Genomic DNA, 7,269 nt, shown 5'->3' on the forward strand with positions numbered 1-7,269 from the left:
GGGGGGGGCGAGTAATTTCCTTGAAGGAAGAGAGTCGTAGATGAAACGCGGGATCGCCCAAGTCCTTCCGTGGTCACTGGCAGAACGGCCGCAGCGAAGGATGAGCCGGGGGCCGTGAGCAGGCGCTGAGGTTTTGGGAAATAGATGAAACTTTAACTTCCCGAAGTCACACTTTAATGTGGTGGTTCTCAAATTTTACCTGGATTCTAAAAACATTGCTTCTGATTCGGTAGGTCTAGCACGAGGCCTGAGAGTTTGTATTTGTCTCAGGTGATGCTCTGCTTTCATGAAAAGAGGAATCACACAGCCCCAGCCCACTCTGCTAAAGAGACAGGTGGAGACAGATTGCCAAAAAGATGTGTTCTTCATGATGTATTGATGTTACAGATGAATTTAATGAGTTCCAACCAGCACCAAAAGTAAAGTGAAATAGAACAGAATAGTGTATTACATGTGGTAAGAAGTGTATTGCATGCCCTAAGGAAAATATTGCTTTGTGGAACGTCTTACACCTGTGTATACTGGGTTGCAAGTGAAATGTATTTACTGCCGTCAAAATTGTTTCTAAACTGGTGTGAGCCAGGTAGTGGCTGCAAAAGCAACTTTCCAGGAGGGTTATCTAGGAACTGGATTTATTATTGTCTGTTTTTCTCAATTTTGTGATAATTCTTTCTTAGATGTCAATACATTTCGTTAAATTTTTTCAGGTTCCGAGTGTGTGCATATGGTTTATCTTAACACTGTTGTGCCTCCCTGACTCTGGAACTTTTGAATACTGAGAAACTTTGGCAGGAGGACTTAAAGGACTTTGAAGCAGAGAAATTGAATGGGGTTTCTCAGATATAGTGCGTTTTTGTTTCATGTGCCCGCTTGTTCACCCTTTCTCTTTTACCCCTGTCCTATAAAGCTTTGTCTGCAAAAAGCCTGTCTACAGTGACATATTTACAGTAAACATCTAACGCTGAAATGAACTAATTTGAGAACATTTTATGCATAGAAAATAGGCAGAAGCCAATTAAAACAATTTTTAAAAGACAAAAGCAGAAGTATTTCCTTTTTAGAGAGTAAAAGTATTTAAAACGTTTTCTTGGTCTTATACTTAGACAGAACAGATAATAGACATTTTAAGGGGAAACCAAAAATTTTACTTATGTGTTTTAGATTTTTAGGTTTTTGTGAAGAGAAGAAGTTGTAATAACACTTGATAGCAAAATGCACCTGGGGTAGTCGAGGCTTTATGACAAATAAACGGTTTATTAAATAGGAGCTTTTGTTTGGATGGTTTTTTCCCTTGAGAATGAACTGGATGTAGTATATGTTGGACATTTAGCTTGTGTGAGGGGCCTATATGTAAACAATACTTTAAACTATGTTAAGAATAATATAGCTTAACTGTATTGCTCTTGGTTTGACTTTTCTTCTGAAGGCTAAATGGTTTATATTTGTGGCTAGAAGAACAGATAGCAATATTGAAAATGGAAAAATTCCTGCAGCTCTCTTTAAAATCTTTAATCTGAGGGATTTATGCAACCCTTTAATTAATGTTTTATAAAATTGTGAAGAAGCTATTAGGCTGGCTTTATTGTGAAATTTTTGGATTATTTTTTCCTCCAATGATCATTTTTAGTTTTAGTTCAAATTTTTATGTTTCTTAAGAATTTTTATTTTTGTCTGAAAGACTGAAAATATATAATCATTGCACATTTTAGTTCAAAATTAGAATCATTCTTTTCACAAAACAAATTTGCTAATTTGGGTGTGTGTATGGTTAAAGTTTTTTTTTTTTTTTTTTATGGTTAAAGTTTTTAAAGATTAAAGTTTTTGAATCCCTTGCATGACTTAAATCGAGCATCCTTACCACTGGAATTATTTATTGTTCTTATGTCAGTGTACAGTTGGTGGGCACATTTGTGTATGGGTCATTCAATTCTATACCAATTGACAGTAATATTAAATCATAATTCAGTATAGGGAAGATTAAAAAAAGTTCCTTCATTGTGAACATTGAGCAACATGATTACTTGCTTTTAATAAATGGACTTTATTCGGTTGACTTATTAATCATCCATAATTTAATCATACTTATCTATGAATAGCTTTGATTGCCCAACTCATTTTACAGTAAGATTTGTTAATCTGTAATTGAATAAATGGTGGCTTTTAAATCCCAAAGAAACCTTGTGCTCTTTACTATATAATTTAGTGAGACTCAATTTCACATATCAAATGTGAAGAAGTAAATTATTTTAAAGAGTGGAAGTTCAATTAACACTAGTTAATTAAGTTTATTTTCTATTTCAGGGAAGACTTGTCTTTTTAAATAGCTACTGATCTGTTTTCTCTGCTTCCTGCTTTCCAGCTCCCATCTACCTTTTTTTTAAAATTAAAAGATCATTTTACTGGGGGGTTCTTACAACTCTTATTATAATCCATACACCAATTGTATCAGGCATATTTGTACATATGTTGCCATCATTCTTTTCTAGACAGTTACTTTCTATTGAGCCTTGGTATCAGCTCTCCTCCTAATGACCCGTTAATAGATTATAAATTATTATTTTCATATCTCACACCAACCACTGTCTCTCTTCCCCCATGGTTTCTGTTGTTCTTCCCCTTGGAGGGGTGTGTGTGGTTATGTGTTGATCATTAGGATCATTTCCCCCTTCCTCTCTCCATCCTTTTCTCCCTACCCTTCTGGGATCACTACTCCCATTCCTGCTCCTGGATTCTGTGTGTCGTGAGCTCATATCTCTTATCTATACCAGTGTACATGCTCTGGTCTAGTCCAAAGTGAGAAGCAGCACTGGGGTCATGATAGTGGGAGGTGAGGAAGCCTCAAAGAACCAGAGGAATAGTGTGTGTTTCATTGGTGCTTTACTACGCCCTGGTTGACTCATCCCTTCCCTGTGACCCCTCTGTGGGGGGATGTTTCATTGTCTGCAGATGGGCTTTAGATCTCTGCTCTGACCCTCCTCAACAGTAGGTTTTAGTTTGATTGTTAAGGGCCTTCTGATGCCTGTTACCGGGTCCCGATGACACTTCATGATCTCACAGGTTGGTCCCATCCACCAAATCCTAATAGGAACTTGGGTGCCAGAAAATCTAATTCTGGAAAAGTATAGAATCCCTATGTCTGATTTTTAATTTACCATAAGAATCCCTTTACCAGAAAAGATTCTTTGATACATTTATCACCTTTAAAAAATGCTTTAACAGACTAGTAATGAAAAGCAACATTTCAGTTAGGATTTGCCAAGTTACATGTTTAATAGATTTTGGATTCAGATTTTAGAACTCTGATGTATGAATTTATCAAGGGGGAAAAGAAACAGTGTGCTCCTACTGCACACATTTTGTGTAATCTTAAATTTTTTTTATTATATGATAAATTGCAAACAAAATGGGTTTTAGCAATTAGCATATTGGAAATTTTATTATCAGAGGTAGACATACTGTGTTAGGCTTTAGGATATTTGTTCAGATGGGAGACATAGACTAATGAATAGGGTGCCATTAAATACTAGGTACAATATTGCCACATATATTTTACAAAATATAAAATACACACTTCAAAATCTTAGGGCAAAAGAAAGATTGAAATAAGGAAGAATGAGGGAGGGTACTACAGGCATGTGCTTAAGACAGAGTCTGGAGTGTGCAGGAAATCTGTCTAAAGGAGTGAGCAGTTCTTGGCAGTTTTCCTGGAGTGACATATGTAAAGGCGGTTGATCCAATTGGCAACATTCTTCTGTGGACATATTCTTTGTTTTGTGCACTTTCCACAGCTTTCTATAACTCTTTCCTTTTAAATTCCACTCAAGAAAGTATGTCAGTGTACAGTGAACAGAGCGGAAAATGCTAGTCCTGAAGGATGAGAACCTGCGCAGGACCATTGGATTTTAGAAGGCTGACACTGGTCTGCTTCTGCAGCTCCTGGGAATTGGTCCCCAGCAACCTCAACTAAACCAGGCCTTCCCACTTGTCCTTTCCAATGGAGAATGGGATTAAGCAATAGGAAGAGACCGCCAGCTATCCTAAATGGAGTAACCAAGGAGCCTGGCATATTAATAATTAACCTTCAGTAACCTTCCCTTCTCTCCCTACCTAAATTCACGTCACTTTGCTAACTTGCTGGCATCTTAGCAGTGTTATAGACCCACTGCCATCAAGTTGATGCTAACGTTGTTTTAAGCGGGGGTCAAAGTCTTAATTGTGGTAACTTCTTCACATTAAGATATATATAACTAATTAGGAAAATGATTTTTACCAGCATAGTTAGGAGGATTGAAAACTAGAATACTGCTTAATTCCTGAATAAAGGCCATGTCAAGAACTCAGAAATCAGCAAAATTTATAATTTTATTTAAGATTGTCTTGGTTACCTTTGACCTTGGAAAAGTGAAAATTAGTAATACTTTTTCCTGGTCAACTCCACACATGTATAAGTCAAATACATTTCAGTTGAGTCTTTTGGTGTTACTTTACATGATTTAAGAAACTTAATATTTACTTATTTTATATTTGGTGTTATGACTATACATAGCTGAATACTAATTCCAACAATTTCTACATGTACAATTCAGTGACATTTATTACATATTCTTTCCCTCCTTTTTCCAAGCTCTTCTTATTCTATTAACTCACTGTCCTGTAAGTCCCTATCTAGTCTTTCAAGTAACTGGTGTCAGTTTGATCCCATTTGAAAATTGGCTTAAAAGAGTGTAATCGCTGAAGGCAGACATTTTCTATACAAAAAACAACAAAAAACATCAATGCCATTGAGTTGCTTTTGACTTAGTGCCCCTACAGAACTGAGTAGAACTGCCCCCAAGGCAAGATTGTAATCTTTGCAGCTGTAGAAAACCTCATGTATTTCCTGCGGATCAGCTGGTTTTCAAACTGCTGACCGTGCCTTTAGCAGTCCAATGTGTAACTGATTACGCCACCAGGGCTCCTTCACATTCTCTATTAAACAAAACACTCCTGTCGTAGGGTCAATTCTGACTCATAACCACATATAGGACAAAGTGAAACTGCCTCTGTGACTGTAACTCATTAAAAGAGAGAAAGCCTTATCTTTCTCTTGTAGAGTGGCTGGTATGAAAATTTGTATTTTTGTGAATGACCATTTTAGCTTGTATTGAAAATGCAGTTTATTTATGAGAGTCCAGTATGTAATACATTTAACAGATGTGTTAAACAGCTTCAGATCAATAGAAGGCTATTAGCTGAGTTTTGGGGGAGTCAGAATTTTTAAAAGTCATTTTATTGGGGCTCTTATAGCTCCTATAGCATTCCATATATCAATAATGTCAAGCATATTTGAACATATGTTACCATCATCATTTTCTAAACATTTACTTTCTGTTTGAGCCCTTGATATGAGCTCCTCTTTTTAGGGAGTCAAATTATAATGTAGAATTTTGACTGCTTGGAGTAGGGGAAGGTGGAAGGGACTGGTTCTCCTAAACAACCCCCTCTTCCCTCCCATTGTTCAAGAGTAAACTACTTTTCTGGGTATTCTCTGTTGTACACAAATGTTAACTAAATGATTGATGGAGGGATTCTGATTGGTGGCTGAGTTTATGATACTCAGTTATGTGAAGTGGACTCCAATTTTGACTGAGATAAACTCCATCTGTACCTCCATAGGCAAGGCAGGTTATTCACTTTTGCCTTTAGTTTCTCATCTGTAAAATGAATTACTCTGAGGATTGTATGTTAGGTAATCTATGTAAGTGTTTAACAATCCATTGTTTTCATATGGACTGTAAGAGAGTTATTAAGTTGTGTTCTATCCTCAAAGTAACTTATTTTGCAGATGAGAAAACTAAAGGTAAAAGAAGTTCAAGATTTTCAAGATCTCTTCTGAGTACAGTGATGTCAAAATATTGATATGTTTACCCAGAAGACCAGTTAATAAACTATTGGAATTTATGCACCAACCTCTCTTTGCTGCCACAGATGAAGAATCAAAGATATTTATCAACTTCTACAGTCTTAAATTGATCAAATGCAATCAAGATGCATTGCTAGTTATTATGATTAAAGTGTGAAAGTTGGCCCATTAAAATGATTTAAAAACAAACAAAAAAATCCAAAAGAACAGCAACAACAAAAAAAGAATGTGAAAGTTGGAAATGAAGTATTACTAGGAAAATATGGCTTTGGTGGTCACATGATAGGATTTTGCAAGCCAAACAACTTAATTGCAAATAGCTTTTTCATCAGTAAATGGCAACTGTGCACATGGACTTTGCCAGATGGAATTCACAAGAATCAAAATTATTACGTCTGTGAGCAGAAATGGTGAGAGAAGTTCAGTACCACCAGTCAGTACAAAGCCAGGGGCTAACTGTTATACAGACCATCAATTACTTACATGCTAATTCAAGTTGAAGCTGAAGAAAATGAGAACAACTCCCTGAGAGCCAAAGTACAACCTCGAGTATAACTTCTCTGAATTAAGACCATCTCAAGATTAGGCTTTACACATTGAATGCTAATGTGAAAGACCAAATATTCATTTTAGAATGAGTGAAATTAAGGGCACCATCTATGAAGAAAGAAAAAAGTCACTCATTATAAAATGAGTGTTGGAAGAGACTCTGAAACTTGCCCTTGAATGTAGATTAGCTAAAGCCAAATGAAGAAGTGAAGTAAAAGAGTTCAATAGATTTCAAGCAAGTCTCAAGAAGACAAAGTATTGAAATTAAATGTGCCAAGATCTGAAGTTAGAACACTAAGAGGGAAGAAAATGCTCAGCATTTCCCTGGCTGAAATAACTGAAGAAAAACTTAAAACCTCAAGTTGCAATATTGAAGAATTCTATGAATAAAATAGTGAAGGACACAGGAAACATCAGATGATGAAAGGAATACAGAGTCACTGTATTAAAAAGAGTTGGTCAACATTCAACCTTTCCAGGAGGTAGCATCTGATTAGGAACCAAGAGTACTGAAGAAATCCAAACGGTGTTGAAGATATTAGCAAAAAACAAGGCTCCAGAAATTGATGCAGTACCAATTGAGACATTATAACAAGCAGATATATAATGCTGGAAGTGTTCACTCATCAATGGCAAGAAATTTGGAAGACGGCTAGTTGCCTGGCCGACTGACTGGAACAGATCCATACTTTTACCTGCCTTAAGTAAAGGTAGTCTAGAACAAAAAATCATTGTGAATGAGGGGGAGTGCAGATTGGGGACCCAAGACCCATCTGTAGGCAACTGGACATCCCCTGACAGAAGGGTTGCGGGGAGGA

At 36.5% G+C, this 7,269-nt stretch overlaps 1 protein-coding gene across 1 annotated transcript in view; it reads left to right on the forward strand.

Annotated features, from left to right (window-relative positions):
- NUMB (NUMB endocytic adaptor protein) overlaps positions 1-7,269 on the forward strand; it is a 159,466-nt gene that overhangs the window by 959 nt on the left and 151,238 nt on the right. The window lies entirely within an intron of this gene.

This window comes from Echinops telfairi, unplaced genomic scaffold, assembly GCF_000313985.2.
Source record: "Echinops telfairi isolate 266 unplaced genomic scaffold, ASM31398v2 ScPeMD7_18;HRSCAF=68, whole genome shotgun sequence".
NCBI lineage: Eukaryota > Metazoa > Chordata > Mammalia > Afrosoricida > Tenrecidae > Echinops > Echinops telfairi.